Source organism: Pogona vitticeps, chromosome 5, assembly GCF_051106095.1.
Source record: "Pogona vitticeps strain Pit_001003342236 chromosome 5, PviZW2.1, whole genome shotgun sequence".
Lineage (NCBI taxonomy): Eukaryota > Metazoa > Chordata > Lepidosauria > Squamata > Agamidae > Pogona > Pogona vitticeps.
The window spans coordinates 49,619,463-49,637,769 of record NC_135787.1 but is presented as its reverse complement, the minus strand read 5'-3'; the positions used below and the strand labels follow the sequence as shown (position 1 = coordinate 49,637,769).

At 40.3% G+C, this 18,307-nt stretch overlaps 1 protein-coding gene across 4 annotated transcripts in view; it reads left to right on the top strand.

The window, feature by feature from the left end:
- FSTL5 (follistatin like 5) overlaps window positions 1–18,307 on the top strand; it is a 478,043-nt gene that overhangs the window by 285,026 nt on the left and 174,710 nt on the right. The gene's annotated exons all lie outside the window — the stretch shown is intronic.

Here is an 18,307-nt window from a genome sequence, read left to right as displayed (position 1 = left end):
GAGGCTAAGAGAATATGACCGGCCTGTATTAATTCAGTTAGTTTCAGGGCTCAGTGGGGACTAAAACATGGATCTTGGAGTCCTGAGTCAATCCACAACACTGATTCTCCAGTGTGATGAACCTGACTGCAGTAGAAATCCACCATATTTAAATCTTGATGGACCATCCCTTGACTGTCAGCTTTATCACAAATGCTAACTGCAACCCAGATGAAAAACAACATGCCTAGAGGGGGTTTCTGTAGCTATCATTGCCTTACTCCTTGCTGTGGGTTTGAAACCTGAAAAAGGAGAGATTTTCTATATCCAAAATGTAATGTTGTGTGTTGACAGTACATAAAATATATTGTACATGATGGCTAACTTGTGTTCCATACTTGTAATTTGGAAATACAGTGGACCCTTGACTTATAGATGGCTTGACTTACAGACTTTTTGAGTTACAGACTTCTCTGGCCGCAAAATTTAGGTTTGACTTGCAGCCTGAGAATTGACTTACAGACCAGAAAAAAAAAACAAAATGGAACAAAAACAGCCAGTTACGGGATTAATCGGTTTTCAATGCACTGTAGGTCAATGGAGACTTGACCTACAGACTTTTTGACTTGAGAACCGCCTTCCAATATGGATTAAGTTCTCAAGTCAAGACCCCACTGTATGTAACTTAGGTGAATATTCACATACTTCTGAGGTAGAAGACTTTCATTTTTTGCTGATGGTTTTCCCTTCTGAATATTTACATGATGCTTTTTCTATCTTTTCTCCTGCTGCAAGCACCTAAGATTCCATATTTAGTGGAGTATGTGTGTTTGTGCATGTGGGTATGTGTAAATGAATGCTAGGATCAACCACAGTGGAACTGTTATTTTTCAGTCGGTGCTGGGTACGAATGCAGAAGCATTAATGTTTTTAAAAGTGTGTAAATTATCTTGATTTGAGAAGGATGTGGCTTAGCTTTGGATTTCCTTTGCCTGAGGAGACTTTCTGGCATTGTTTGTGAGAACATCTATGATGTGATGAAAAACAATGAGAAGTAAGACTGAAAAACATTTGAAGTGATCTATGGAAAAAGGGAACAGTCTACAAGCTAGAGATAGCATAAACATATATTAAATACATGTCTTTGGAACTCAGCAGCTTTAGGGGATTCACTTTGCTTTTAAATTTCCTTTCTAAAGTCTTAGGCAATTAAATTCTGCTTAAATATGCAGACAGGATAGAACTGTGAAACTAGCTTGATTAATTATCACTATTGTTTCATTAGCATTTCCTAGTAGGAGATATATTTTTCAGCTATATGGTTAATTAGAGCCTTGACTATCATCTAAAGATGGTACATTCAGAATCAAACATGACTGGAAATTACTTTTTTTAGTGTTATGATTTGGCACCTCTAAGCCAATGGAGAGTTAAACTCAGCAGTTGAAAAACAAATGCCTTTTCCCCACCTTATATAATTCTACATAAGACTGTACTGAATGTTTTCCAGTAAATGCTTTCATTCTAAAAGGAGGAGATTTGAAGAATGGCCTGAAATTGCTCCCAGAGTTTACCTTCACCATGTACATTGCCTCAGTAGTCAGTACTACTAGTGAGAACTTCAGAATCATTACTATTTGTTTGAAAAAAATTGTCTTCCTTTTTGCTAGTGATTTCATCATACATGTAACCAGATTAGCTACATGACAATGTCCCTGAGGCAAACAGTATATTCAGAGTGAGGAAAATCATTTTTGGGGAAAAACATTTGATTTTGGTAATGTCCTCACATGGTCAAAAGCTTATAGACTAGGAAGAACATGATTTTTGGCAAAGCTAAAGTCAAAGCTGTGGTAGATGGAGCTGCAAAGTGGCTCAGAATAAAGTACAGCTACCATTCTACCATAACACCAAATATAGAGCAATGGTCTCTGTGTTGCAATTTGCTGAAGTATTTATAGGAATAATGTACAGTACTTCATCTCTGTAATATTCCATGAAAAAATAAAATGGTGTGGAAATTCCCACAAGAGTCTCTGAAAGAAGCATATTTTTCAGAGGTGTAAAGCCTTTCACTATGTGGATCGCAAGAAACTATGGGCTGCTTTGAAAGAAATTGATGTGTCTGAGCACTTGACTGTCCAAATGCATCACCTGTATTATGGACAACAAGCTACTATTAGGACAGAATATGTATGGAAAGACAGAATGGTTTCCTGTAGACAAAGGTTTCAGACAAAGGTGCATTATATCCTCGTAATCTCTTCAGTCTGTATGCAGAACATAACATACAGAAAGACATGAATGCTAAAACTGACAGTGACTAAAGGTTTAAGATGAGATTTAAAAGGTTTCTACCTGAGATGGCATAAAAATGTATTGTATTTGGTTGCGATTTGCAGATGTGAACACTCTCTAATCATTTCTATTATTTCTCTGAGATTTGTTGAATGTCTTCTGGTTTGGGAAATATTAACACAAGATTACAGACCATGGATAAACTTGATCAGTCCATAATAAGGCAGTTAGAAAACAGAAACATACTTCCCCATTAAAATGTGCACTTTTCTAATTTTTTTTTTTGCAATACCAGTAAAAAGGCATATATAAAAAGGCAAGTGTGATCAAAATACATTATTACTGACTATTTCATAGAAAAATGCATGGTGAGAAGGGAAATTGCTTGCAAAAATTGTATCTTTTGAAAACACATATACATTAATGCATATGTGAAGAGATATGTTATGAAAGGCATACTTTATTTTGTATATTATTAAATAATTCACATAGAATTGGGCAAAAGCCAAAATAGTATTCAGAAAATTAGAATCTCAATAGATCTTCAATATATTGATTTCCACATCCATATATAAGATGTCTGCTCCATATAGTGCTTCAAGAACTGATATATCCATGCCTTATGACTAAATTTAACAGAAATATCAAGACAGTTTTCTCTGCATTGATAGAATAAATTGTGGTGACATCTACTTCATGTACACTGAAGGATTCAACCATGTGTCTTCCTCAGGCTGACACTTGACAAGTAGGATCAATCATTATTTCCAATTATACAACCAGTCACTCAAGAGAAATTATGAAACTGCTGACTTGATTTTAAAATGCATCGTAAACTCTAATATCGTTTTCTGGGTGTTATAGATCTGGGTCATTTTTCCCCCCTAACAAGCACCTGCTGTGGGTTAAAAATACATTTGGTATGTTGTTCTGGGTCAACGTGTGGGAGTGGTTAATAATCATTCAAATAATATTCACTGAATTTCTCATTCAACACACCGAGACACCTGAATTTTAAAGCTTGGTGAGGTTCCCTGTGCCAGACAACAAAAAGACAAATCCTTTTTTTTTCTTTCATTGTCTATAATTCATAGAAAATGCCTCCAGTGTCTTTTCTGTTTGAGAACAAAGTACACACACTCTCTCTGAAAGGACTGACCAAATTTCATACCGGCTGATTGTTAACAAAGATTTAACCAACATACTCATTGCTTCCATTTCATAAACAAAGCAGGGATTACTCTGGTTTGAGGCAATTTGCACAATTCACACAAATGCACAAATTGCTTGATTTTGCACTAAATTGACAACTATGTACAAAGTGAAGCAATTATTTCACAAGACATTATTCTCTCCAGTGGAAGGATTTTATTCAGTTTACAAGGAACTGTTCACCATCCTCACTGGCAAGGAGAAGAATCTTTCAATCTCCCATTCTTGTATGCGAGGATAAAAGAAGGAAGGATTTATTTCCCTAGTGGTTAGAGTACCATATTTGGAAGATTATAGATTCAAATCCCCACTCCAGCCATGAAGTTCAGTGGGTGATCTTGAGCAAGTTACTATTTCTCAGCTTTGCCTACCTTAGCAACTAGACACCTGTAGTTGTGTCTTCCCCATATTTTTTAAAACCATGTCTAATTGTTTCTTCCCCATGGTTTTTTAAAGAGGAAAAGCAGCTATAGAACCTAGAATTTTGAGAGAATGCCCCGAGGGACAGTTTCTTAATCTATTGTCTGCCACTACTTTTGTGCTCAGAATCTCCTCAACTATTTTTCTATAGAGAAATTTTTTTTACAAAGATCCATATACCTCACAAGTAGAATGCAGCTTGGAGGACAATGTTCAGCAGCCAAATAACTGTCCCCTTACTCTGGCAGTCCTTTCAGAAAATTTCAGCCTCCCATGAGTACTTTTTCTTTGTATAAAATGAATGGAAAGGGGGAACTATGCTACTAAACTTACTACATAAGCCCTTTCCTCATCCTATTATCAACTTCCAATCCATTAAGGACCTTGAGGTCTGTCATAACATCTATTCTTATTCTGGCCTGCTTCTTGCTTTTGTGTATGACAATAGATGTGAGAATTGAATTTATATATATGTACAACTTGTACTGAATCTTCCATGTATTTGGGAACCTACACACAAACAGGATTCAGGATCACATGGAAGCGTCTATGCATGTATAGTTCCATGAACATCTTCTGATGAACACACTGAAGTCAGGAAAAAGACAAAAGACATGTTTCTACTCTTTCTTTATACTACAGATGGGTGAGAATTTTCATCCACTTAACTTTTGATAAGAATTTGCCAGTTTGCAAATATCTTCCTATGTGAGGGACTGGAAGAACGTGATTTGGGGAAAAAAATTAAATATGGGAGAAAATGAAACTGACATCTACCCATGGATGCCCAAGGCTTCAAATACTTAACTCCCACAAATCAACTTTCTTCATTTTGTGCCTGTTTAATTTTCATACAGATGTCATTGGGGATGACTTTTACCGTCATTCACAAACTGCAGATATAGCGGGAAGAGAACTTGAAGTTTAAAAATAGAAACTGGGAAACAGCATACCAGACCAGTTTTCGTCATCCTCCTCCACTTGAAACAGAAGGTGAAAATAATATTCCTCTTTCACCATGCATTCCACACTTTCCACTTTTAATGAGCATTCTGAACTTGAATGTGCTTCTTATAGCAACAGTAACTCTGTGTTACCAACAGTCATCCATGGGTTTTGTGTGCGGTTTTTGGGGTTTTTTTAAAAGTTGAAATAAAAAAAAAAACAGTTTCACTCTCCTAGTAGCACACTTCAATGAAATAAACATCAAGGGAAGCAATTTTAAATAGCCTTCAAAATAGTGTACAAAAGGACCAAGCTTGCAGCAAACAAGCAAAAGCATTAATGTACTCTTTTGATTACATAAACAGATGGAAATGCATGTATGGTCCTTTGCCTTGATGCCATAAAGTTTATGAAACTGGTAATGAATAGAAAGTCAACAAGAAGCAACTGAATACAGGGAATGCAAATAACAAAGTTTTATCATAAATAATGGAGCCAACATTTCATGCGTATCCTATGTAAAGTGGAGGAAAATAATTGACAAAATTTGAACTGTGAATCATCCTACAGATTGACATGTTTCCAGAGAAGGTAAATAAAATAATATTTAATCTGGCAAATACTCAGTAGCTTTGTAGTTCTTAAAGATTGAAAATCTTTCATGGAATAATGGGTTAGAGTTTGCTATGCATGAGTACTTACAAGGTTGCAACAGTATGTCCTTATTCACAGGTTTAATTATCAAAGCAGGAAGTATTGTTCCAGTTAAATCAATTCTGGCATTTCAGAAAAGGATTTTGGGAGTGGACCATCAGCTAAGGTTTGGCTTTTTGGACTGCAGTCTGAATTTTCGCAAAGAAGGCCCTTTCTAAGTAGAAAGGTTGCTCCTTACAGAGGTTGGGAAGAGTATGTTAGCTAGATGTTTTGCAATCCTGAATCTTTCTGTAGTGCTGGGCAAAAAGTGTCAATGCAGGAACCTACCATATGAGCTCAGGATATATTCCAAAGTTTGTTCTGACAAACAGTGAAGTTGAGTACTTCAGTACTTTCAGGTCAAATTTCTTTGACACCGAACATATCATTAATGAGAAAGTCATCAATGACAAAGCTTATTTCCTTAGGACTGGCATTGAAAAAAGAAGTCAGTCTCAATAATCAATGCTGGAATCTGTTTGACACTGACTACAAAACATAAACTGTTTTTATTCCGTGTTTTGTGAGCTATCCAGAGTAAACTATGTCTAAATGGGCGGCATATAAGCTCAATGAATAAATGAATGAATGAATGAATGAATGAATGAATGAATGAATGAATGAATGAATGAATGAATGAATGAATGAATGAATGCTCTAATTGATCCAGACAGTTTCAAATTCAAATTGGTTTGGCAATGAGTAACCAGGGAGATAGGGAAAGTTACAGAAAATTGAATGCAGACTTCCAAAGAATAGCAAGGAGAGACAAGAGGGCCTTCTTAAATGAACAGTGCAAATAAATAGAGGAAAATAATAGAAAGGGAAAAACCAGAGATCTGTTGAAGAAAATTGGAGATATTAAGTGAACATTTTGTGCAAAGATGGAAATGATAAAAAATAAAAATGATAGGGACCTAACAGAAGCAGAAGACATCAAGAAGAGGTGGCAAGAATATACAGAGGAATTATACCAGAAAGATTGGGATATCCCGGACAACCCAGATAGTGTGGTTGCTGAGCCAGACATCCTTGAGCCAGACATCCTGGAGAGTGAAACTCAAGTGGGCCTTAGAAAGCATGGAATCCAACAAGGCCAGTGGAAGTGATGGTATTCCAGTTGGACTATTTAAAATCTTAAAAGATGAAGCTGTTAAGGTGCTACACTCAATATGCCAGCAAGTTTGGAAAACTCAGGAGTGGCCAGAGGATTGGAAAAAATCAGTTTACATCCCAATCCCAAAGAAGGGCAGTGCCAAAGAATGCTCCAACTACCGTACAATTGCACTCATTTCACATGCTAGCAAGGTTATGCTCAAAATCCTACAAGGTAGGCTTCAGCAGTAGGACTCCATGATCACTGCCGATGGTGATAGCAGCCACAAAATTAGAAGACGCCTGCTTCTTGGGAGGAAAGCAATGACAAAACTCGACAGCATCTTATAGCTCTCCAGTCATGGTTCCTTGCATCTTCTGTAGCGGTGTCAAAGACTGCATCCAGAAAAGATTACAGCATCAGAATGGATTGTACAGCTAACACGTGGCAGGACAGAAGCAATATATAAATAGGCATGCAATTCAAAACTCCACTACCATATGTGATTTTAACAGTGGATGGCAGATTAATACATTGGGACACTCATTGTCAAGGAGAAAACATCATGCCCTTTGGTCTCTTCAAACTTTGGTGGGAAAAGTGGTCCAGGTGGTAACAAACAATTCTACCACAATGCATTATATGAACAAGGAAGGAGATGCTCATTATATGGTACTACTACTTCTAGCAACCCAACTCTGGGAGAGGCGCTTCAAGAGGCATACTTACCTTGTGTCAATCTACATTTCCAGTGGAGACAACCATATTGCAGATGCTCAGAGCACAAGTCACCAATGGAAACTGTCAAGGAGTATTCCAAACAGATACTACAGAAATGGGAGGATACCAAAGATAGTCCTCTTTCCTACCCTGGAGTATAAGAAATGCAGAATATACTGTTCCTGATCAGGCAGGGGTGAAAATTCAAAGGGGGTTGCATTTGTTGGATACCCTCATGTGTATATTCCCTCCCTTTCCATTAATTCACCAGACAATTGTAAAAATCACACAAGAGGAACAGATGCAATACAGTGGTACCTCGCAAAAACAATGACCCCGCTAAACAACGAATCTGCATAACGATGACTTTTTGCAGTCGCTATAGCGATTTGCAAAACAGTCATTCCAATGGGGGATTTTCGCTGGATGTTGATTAGGTCCATGCTTCACAAACCATTTGTTCACAAGATGACGATTTTTTCCGATGATCGTCGGCTTCGCAAAATGGCTGCCCTGTGATTTCCGGACCCATGCTTCACAGGGCAGCCATTTTTACAGCTGATCAACGGTCGCAAAATGGCTTCCCTATGGGCAATCTTCGCTGGACAACGAAGTGTTTTCCCCATTGGAACACATTAAACCAGGTTTCAATACATTCCAATGGCGAAAAGGTTTTCACATGATGACGATTTAGCTAAACAGTGATTTCAATGGGACGGATTATTGTCGTCATGCGGGGCACCACTGTACTAATAACTCTTTGGTGGCCACGCTAGTCATGGTTTGCAACCCTATTATTGATGGCAGTGGACAGTCTGAGACTGCCTGTCACTCCAGATGTCCTAATGCAGTGGTCCCCAACCTTGGGCCTTCAGATGTTCTTGGACTACAACTCCCAGAAGACTTCATCACCACCTCTGCTGATTAGGATTTCTGGGAATTGAAGTCCAAGAACATCTGGAGGCCCGAGGTTGGTGACCACAGTCCTAATGTATCACAACTGTCAGATCTGTAACCGAGGCATACAGAAGTTAAAATTGACGTCATGAAGAATTCTCCCCTAATAACTAGGGTACTGTGGAAGTCTAGAAAGAACTATTATAAATGGAAAACATTTATAGAGTTTGTAAAATCTGTAAATGAACTATATTTACCAACAGTACTACATTGTGTACTTCATTTCCTCCTGGATTTTAATGAGAAAGGTATTTCACAATCCTCTTTAAAAGTCTATTTGTCAGCTATTGTGGCTCACCAACTAGAAGGTTTGAAATCATCAAAGATTGTTTCAAACTCTTTAATAAAGAAGTTTAAGCAATATGTACCCAGAGATAAAAACCACCCAAACCACAATGTGTTTTGTCAGTGGTTTGAACTCAATTAACAAAGCCTCCATTCCAACCTTTGGCCTTCGCTCATTTGAGCCTATTGACTAATAAAACTGCATTTTTGGTAGCTATAGGTGTGTGTGTGTTTGGCCATTGTGTATAGAAATACTCTTGAGGTTGTTAGGTTGTCTGCTGTGGTGATGCCGGGTCTGGAGGCTCTTCACATGTCAATTGGGACCAGGGATGGTATTGGGATCTTGCTGGTATACAGAGCTCCCTGCAATCCAGCCATTTCCTTACCAGAGCTGGCAGACTTTGTCTCCGTGGCTCTGTTGGGATCCCCAAGGCTATTGGTCTTGGGTGATTTCAACATCCATGCAGAGACAGAGGTTTCTGGACCAGCTCTTGAGTTCTTAAAAACAATGGCTTCCTTGGACATGTCCCAACATGTTAACGGCCCCACCCATGTGGGCGGTTACATGCTATACCTGGTGTTCTCCACTGAGCAGAGTGAGTGTGGCCCAATGGTAGCTACCTTGCGTCAGTCCCCTAGTCATGGTCAGACCACCACCTAATAAAAGGCAACCTCACAGTGGCCCTCCCTCTCCATGGGAAGCAGGAACCTATTTTAATGGTCCGCCCTTATAGGCTAGTGGATCCTATAGGATTCCGGGATTCCGTGCGATGGATTCTGATTGATCTGGCTGGCGCTACTGTTGAGGCCCTGATTGATGGCTGGTTCGCCACCGCCACCAGGGCTGTGGACATGATCGCTCCTAAACGCCCACTCTGGCTCTGGCTCGACCAGCACCTTGGTTCGACCATCAGCTGCAAGCTATGAAGTGGAACAGGAGAAGGCTGGAGAGCATTTGGAGGTGGTACCCAATAGAAAATAACCTGAAATCTGCCAGGATCACATCTAACCTTTATCTGGCTAAAGTTAAGCCTACCAGGAAAACTTACTTTGCTGTCCAGATAAGCAAAACTTCCAATCAGCAGGCGGAACTCTTCCGTATAGTACGTGATCTATCCGGAATTGGTCATAATAACTGGCCTCCCCTTACCATCTCATCTGACCATTTTGCAGCATTCCTTAAATCTAAAGTGGAGGCCATCCTCCAGGACCTAATCCCCTATTTGAAAACAGTAAATAGAGCAGATACATCCAGTGCACCACCTTGTCCAATGAGAATTACTCAGTTTCAGCTGGTGACATCAGTAGAGGCAGACAAAGTGCTTAATCACTGTTGTGCCACCACCTCCTCCATTGACCGTTGCCTGGCCTGGCTAATCAATGCATCTTGACCTGGTGCTTGCCATGGAATCCCAGGTAATGTCTGTGGTCTGCACCATCCATTTACATCTTCGGTGGATTGCCCAGCTGTGTTCCTAACTTGATGTTGAGGCATTCACCACACTTGTCCATGTGCTCATAATCTTTAGATTAGTCTACTGCAATGGAGTCTATGTGGGGCTTCCCTTGAGATTGATGTGGAAACTTCAAATGGTCTAGAACACAGCAGCCAGATTACTAACTGGGGTGAAAAAATATCATATTTCTCCAACTCTGGCTGCCTTACACTGGTTACCTATTAGATTCCACATCAATTTCAAGGTTCTAATTATTACATACAAAGCCCTAAATGCTTTAGGGCCTTGATACCTGTCAGAGCACCTTCTTCCACATAGTTCTACACATGTCACTCTTTCTAACCAGACTGGGCAGCTGAGAGGCTTAACTCTGAGAGAGGCCTGGAAGGAAAAAATTAGAAACTGTGCCTTTTCATCAGTGGCCCCTCACCTTTGGAACATCCTCCACTCTAAGATCCACTTGGGTTTCTCGCTGGGAGTTTTTCATGGTAAACTGAAGACCTGGCTCTTCAGGCAGGCCTTCCCTCCTGCTACTACTTAATTTTTCCTCTGGTTTTTGGTTTGTTTTAGTCTCTTTATCGATGATTTTAATTTTATTGCCTTTTTGGACTGTAAACCGCCCAGTGTAGATTCATCTAGATGGGCGGTATAAAAGTCAAATAAGCAAGCAAGCAAGCAAGCAAGCAAACAAGCTAGGTGAGAAAGTGAATTGACCACACCGTGTTCCAATATAACTTACTGTATTTACAGTTCCATAAAGGTAAAGTAACACTCTTTATGGACATAATCATTTTAACCTGAGGTTCTTTTGAGTTTTCAAACGAACCAACCATTAGTCTTACCCACATTTTTTTCCATCACCAATGTCTTCTCTGGAAAGGACTCTACACAAGTTAGATGTTAGACATGCACTAGTATTCTGTGTTAATAAAACATGTTCTTTTAGGAAAACTAACAGGCTGGCCATTTGCTACCAGGGAAGCAAAAAGGGTGAGCAAGTGTCTTCATAAAGGCTATCTAAATAGCTTCTGAAAGCAATCTTACTGTCATATGAGATTGCCAATCTCATAGTCATATGAGTTTACATGTTCCCTTAAGGGGACATTCCCCATGGGTAGTGGCAACATAGCTTTTTAAGAAGGGGTCCAAATGCATGACATTTGCAAGACTACAACTTGGTTCCAGCTTTGTGAATCACTACAGGTTGGAGGTTACAGGCACATTGGATGCACCATTCCATCATGCAGTGCCATCCTCTATGCTTGTGTTATCCTGCCATCCAGTAAGTTATCTTGAGAGTCACCATTTGTGTAAATCACAGGTAACACAAGAAAAAGCACAGGTTACTTACCTGTAACTGTGGTTCTTTGTGTAGTCATCTATGAATTCACCCAACCCAATCCACCTCCCCTCTGTCTGTCATGCTACTTCCTCTCATGCTGTGGTATCAGATACAGGAAACTGAGTTGTGATTGTTGGGTGGAGCAGTATGTTATCTGAAGGGAGGGGGTAATGCTCTAGAAGGTTCCAAACAGCTTCTGTACAGGTGCAGATGTCTATCAGGCAAAGGTGGCACAAAATGTAAGAGGTGGGGAAGAGGTAAATAACTTCCGCCCTAAAACAAAGCAAAACCCTTCCATGGGGAAAATATAGTGCCCATCATTCTTGAAAGTAGATTGCTAGCAGGACAAGATGGAGAAAATGGGCCAAGGCACCAATCTATAGGCTCTCACCTCTATATGTACCAAAAGCCAAAACTAGTTCCAGGGATCACTGTTCCCTAAATGCATGCCATTTGGTATAATGTAATGTTACGACTGCTGATCCATAGCCCTTTTATTAGACTGAAGAGCAATGTCTTTTTGAGCTTTTTCTCAAAAGATGGGTTTCTACATCCTCTTTTTTTCTTTCTTTCTTTCTTTCTTTCTTTCTTTCTTTCTTTCTTTCTTTCTTTCTTTCTTTCTTTCTTTCTTTCTTTCTTTCTTTCTTTCCTTTAATATTGGTAGCATTCACATTAACCATTGCGGAACATCAGAATTAAGGACATCAAAGAAGTTAAGATGTTTCATAGTTTCTTTAAGGTTAGGGAGTCCCAGGGGCAGTTTTAAAGCATGAGTAACTTCTTGTGCATGTTTTGTAAAATCAATGTACAGCAGTCAGGCAAACAGAAAAGGGATGTAAAGAACATTTCCTAAGTTCTGTTCTCATCAGTTAAGGTTATTTGGACTTGATCAGATCTCTGCATATGGCATTTTGAAGCCCTGTGAAATTCATCACTTCCAGGAGAGAGTTGAACAGGTCGCAATTCTTTTTCTCATCAGGATTGGCTCCAATGTTGCACTTGCATTGGCTGAGGACTCTCTTCGCCCTCCCCACTTGAATGAGGGTAAGACACAGAACTTTTAGGCTCAGTAGGGTGAAAGGTTTTGTCAAGTGCAAACATTATGCAAATAAATACAAAAACACTGAATATGATACACAAATGTCTTTCTTTAGCTGAACATTAAGGCAATCCACTTGGTTAAATTCTGTCATTCAAATAATATTATCCGGGGGAGAAAGAATGTACAGTTTTAGGTGATTACACTTTAAAGTTCATTTCCAAAATCAGTAAACATGTTTATGTATTATTATGGTATTCCTCTGTAACTCTTGACCTGTCTTTTTATTCTGTCTTTCAAGTTGAACTCCTATAATGTACTTTCTATTGTATGTCATTTTTCCTTGTGTTCAGAATTTTGATTATAATGTGCATTTTCATAACATCAGCAGAGTAAGGAGATATTGGTTAGCAGAGATACATATGACACTATGACACTGAGAGAGTAAAACCAACAACTTGGTCTATTTACATATATACATAGAGAATAGACATTCCTCTGGCAGCATAACATGACATGAAGCAACACACAACATAGGAAAAAGTGATCTAACTTACAGAAAAGACGTTCATTTTACACATGACTTATGTACAGTTCTGTGACCAATCAGAAAATATATTACTTCATTTTCTGTTATACAAAGTTTCATCATGTACCACAGCTGTACAAAATTAAGTCTTAATCTTTGATACCCACACCTGAATACAATCAGTACAGTGACTTAGATAAAATCAGCCATTTTACATTTAACTATACAGCATTAACATTTATTTTAATACATTTTCATATCAACATCTCAACACCTTGTTCATGTTCCATTTGCTTCAAAGACTTCAGAAGACATTATTGGTGCCAAAGTGAAATAAAAATGTAATGTAGGCATTTATAGAGATCTTGAGGAAAATAATATGGATGGGAAGGTTTCATTCTTTATGTAGCCTTGAGATTTAGAAACTAGGATCATAAATGAAGGCTTAATCTTTGCAAGATGGAGGTGCTTTAGGTACATGGCTTTTTTTGTCCAAGAACAATGTTCAGCTTGTTTTAGATGACCTTAAAAGAGCAGGTGCATAGCTGGGTTACTTCCTGTTCAAGTCAGGCTTATGTGGCATTTAAGACTAGGACTACTTTTTAGCCCATTTGTTTAGTTCACTAGCTTCAGTGGTGTATGCTTAGCCTTTTTTGGAAGTGTTGATACTAGAAATGGGGATATTTGTATTTGTATCCACTCATGTGTCTTGGTACTGCGAAGGTCTCACTCTTCCCACCAATGGCACCAGGAGCTCTGCTGTCTCCCTGCTTGCCTGGCCACTCAGCATCCATGCGGGGAGACTCATCCTCCTGTCCCCTGTCTGGAGCAGCCAGCCAAGCAGGGGGACAGCAGAACTCCTAGCACCATTGCCGGGAAGAGTGAGGCCTTCTTTACTGGCATGCATGAACGTACTGTCCTGTCCTGGGAGCCAGACCTTCATTAGGTCCAGTTGGGATGGGATATTTGTTTTCATTTACAAATATCCCCATCTCTAGTTAATGCCAAATCAGGATCCTAAAATAACTTGAGTTGGAAAGGGACTGTAAGGCCATCAAGTCCAATCCCCTGTTCAGTGCTGAAGTCCATTTAAAATAGATCTACCTTTTTCTGGAATGCTTCTAGTGTTGGAGAACTTAACTGAGGTAATTGGTTTCACTGTTGTACTGCTCTAAGAGTCAGGAAGCTTTTCCTGATCTTCAGCCAAAATTTGGCTTCCTGTAATTAGAGTTCATTCCCTCGTCTTCCCTCAGTTTTCTATTCTCAAGGCTGATATGCCCAGGTTGACTGGTCTACAGTGGTTCTGAGAATTCTTCAGTCAGTTCCTTCAGTACTCTTGGATGCAGTTGATCAGGCACTGGAGAACTGGAGATTTGAAGTTGTTCAATGTAGTAAGACATTCCTAGGTCATTTCTTTATCAAGTTTAAAGCTGTGATTCTGTCCCCTGTAACTGTACTTCATATTTACCAGGAGGGTTATAGACTCTTGTGAGAGAAAACTAAGCTAAAATAGGAACTGAGCACTTCTTTCTTGTCTGTTATCATTTTGCTATCCTTACTGAGCAGCTGAACTACTATTTCAGGTTTCAGTCTTTTGTTATATGTACTTGTAGAAAAGTGTTGTTGTCGTTGCTTTTAGTGTCTCTTGCTAACTTCAGCTCATCCTCAGCATTTGCCTTTATAATGCCATCCCTGCAATTCTTTGCTACCTGTCTGTTTTCTTCCTTTTCAGCCTGGCTTTTCTTCTACTTCCTAAATATCTCCTTTTTTTAGTTTTCAGGTCCTCATTGATCACTGGTCTCCCACCCACCCCAATTTTCCACTTTCTTCTCTTCTTGGATTGTTTGTAGTTGTGCTTACAGAATTTTACTCCTTTTTTGAATACGGTGAGTCGAGCAGAGATGTCCAGCGCTCCGTCTTGCCTGGTAACTCTTGATTCCTTTCCGCCTGTCATGCCTGATTCTGTGGCCAGGGTGCTTGACCGCTTTCGAGCCACCACCTCCTCCTTAGACCCTTGCCCGGCCTGGCTAATCAAAGCAGCCAGGCCAATAACAACAGAGTGGGCCACTGCAATAATAAATGGGTCTCTCCTTCAGGCACATTTGGAGGAAACAGATGCCCTGGATCCATTTCAGTCGGGCTTCAGGCTGCGCCATGGTACAGAGATGGCATTGGTCGCCCTGTATGATGACTTGTTGAGGGAGGCCGACAGGCGTAAAAGATCTCTGTTGATCCTCCTCGACATCTCAGCGGCCATCGATACCATCGACCACGGTATTCTCCTGGGGAGGCTCTCCGAGTTGGGTATCGGTGGCTTGGCTCTTGCCTGGTTCCGCTCCTTCTTGGAGGACCGTCCCCAGAGAGTGCAGCTTGGGGAGAGTGTCTCGGCCCCGTGGAGCCTCAAGTGTGGGGTTCCACAGGGGTCGACTATCTCCCCAATTCTGTTTAACATCTATATGAGGCCGTTGGGCGGGGTCATCAGGGGGTGTGGAGCATCGTGTCATCAATATGCTGATGACACCCAGCTCTACATCTCCTTTGTACCAACTGCAGGTGATGCCATCCTGTCCCTCCAGCGCTGCCTGGAGGCTGTACTGCAATGGATGCAGGAGAACGGGCTGCGGCTGAACCTGGACAAGACGGAAGTTCTGAGGGTGGGTGCTCCTGTTGCTGGTGGCTTGGGTGACTCGCCCTCATTTGTGGGGGGTGACCCTGGCCACTAAGAGTGGGGTCTGCAGCCTGGGGGTACACCTGGAACCGATGCTCACCATGGAAACGCAGGTGGCATTGGTTGTCCGCACCGCCTTTTCCCACCTCTGGTGGATTGCCTGGTTGCGTCCTTACCTAGACACGGGGGCGCTCATTACCTTAGTACGTGCGCTCGTAATCTCCAGATTAGACCACTGTAACACACTCTACATGGGGCTCCCTTTGAAGCTGACGCGGAAACTCCAGGTGGTGCAGAATGCGGCGGCCAGACTCCTTGCTGGAGTGAGAAAATACCAACACATTTCTCCTACTCTGGCCATGCTGCCTTGGCTGCCCATCCGTTTCTGCATTGACTTCAAAGTGTTAATGCTTACATATAAGGTCCTAAATGGTTTAGGACTTCGATACTTGGTGGAATGCCTACTCCCACCTAGATCTTACACGAGCCAGGAGGTGAGACTGAGGAGCCTAACTCCAAGGGAGGCCCGGAATGAATGAACACGAAATAGGGCCTTCTCAGCGGTGGCTCATTGCCTCTGGAATAGCCTTCCTCCGCCGATTCGTGCGGCCCCTACGCTAGGCACTTTTAAGAGCCAATTAAAAACATGGTTATATGTTCAGGCCTTCCCTCCTGTCAACACCTAATTTCTTCTCTTTTTATTTATTATTTCTTTTATTATCGTATATGTCACTGTCTGTAAAATCTCTATCATTTCTTGTATATGTTTCTTTTTATTGGAAGCTGCTCAGAGTGGTCGACTAGACCAGTTGGGCGGGATATCAATCAATCAATCAATCAATCAATCAATCAATCAATCAATCAATCAATCAATCAATCAATCAATCAATCAATCAATCAATCAATCAATCAATCAATCAATCAATCAATCAATCAATCAATAAATAAATAGTCTGGAGTTTATTAAAACTGGTTTTCCTAAAATCCAGCAGAAACCATGAATAGTTTTGTCAGTGAAACTTTATTGAGTCAAAAGCAAGAGATGCTAAATTATAAAGGTAGTTGACCTCCACGGCCAAGATTTATAAGTAAACATTCCTGTGTTTTAACCCATGAACTTTAAGGTATGCCAGCTACTCTCTAAAAATACCTGTTTCATTATAGATTAGTTCCAGAAACCTCTCCTAGGCCTGACTGCTTCTTTTTAAATACTTCATGTGAGGTGTGTGTAAGTATGCAATACTGATACAGTGGTGACTCACTTAACGGGCACCTCGTTTAATGACGAATCCGCATAGCGATGAATTTTTTGTGATCATTTTTGCATTGCGATGGTTTAGATAGGAAAATATCGCTTTGCATACTGATCATCGTATAGTGATGATTTTCCAACAGCTGATCGGCGGTTCCAAAATGGCCACTGGGTAAATAAAATGGCCGCCCGCTGTGTTTTTGCTTGGATTCCTTGCTTACTGGGCAGCGAAAATGGCCGCCGTATGGAGGATTTTCACTTAAAGGTGAGTTTTTTCCCATAGGAACGCATTAAACGGGTTTTAATGCTTTACTATGGGCTTTTTATTTCCGCATAGCGACGAAATCACTTTGCAGCAATTTTTGCTGCACGGATTATCGTCACTATGCAGGGCACCACTGTACTTACTTTTGATAGTCTTCATAAACATAAACATTATCTTGGGATCTATATAGCTATTAAAGAGTTGTGGGGTGGTGACTACAGTAGACTCCTGACATTTAAATGAAATGATTTTGCCAGAGCTACCCATGTGCGAACACAACAGACATATACTGAAATTGATTTTTGCATAGATTCACTTTTCCAGTTGGATAAATATAGAAAAATATATAATGCATTTGTTTTGAGATTATTAGCCTTTAAAACCAATTACTGCTATTTATTATGTGAACTGACATTTAAATGTTGTATAGGGCACAAGGCTGTGTTCTCTATAAAGTATGTAAAATCAATTTCTGAATGGAAATTAATCAGAAGTCTAACATTTTGACAGAATACTGATGTGAATTTGGATCTTCAGTATCTTAAAATGTAAATGCTTCAAAATACCCCACACTGCATGAGTAACTAAGAACTACCTTGAATTTTCTAACTTGGATGGTGTCACATACAGCACTGATGGTACCTGTCTGTCATGGGTTTGGAGGGAAAGTTCCATCCTATGGGGAGTGGAAGGCGGGACATCAGGGGGGAGGAGCTGTACTGTATATATATTTGGAGCTTGTGTGGAGAGTTAAGAGTGGGAGTCTGTGTGTCAGACTGGGTACAACTGTTTGTCAGTTAGTACATACCTGATAGGTTCAGGTTTCTATCTAGGTAGCCAGAACTGATAGGTTCAGGATCTGTGCGTTACCTTAAAGTGTTCCGTGGGAACCAATCTGTTGTATGTGTATGATTGGGACTATGCCACGTTCCAGTATCCTATTTACCTGATCCTTTTATTTACCCTGTTGGTTGTTTCAATAAACCTTGTTCTTTTGTTTATTAAAATCCATTCCTGGTCTGTGTGACTCCTTACAGGGAATGGTTGGTGGCAGCATAATTACAGGGTTGGATACTCCAGTAGGTCTGGGGTTGCCACATTGATTGGTGTCCAGTGTGTGGGATACGACTGGTCCAGTTGTCCAGTGGTC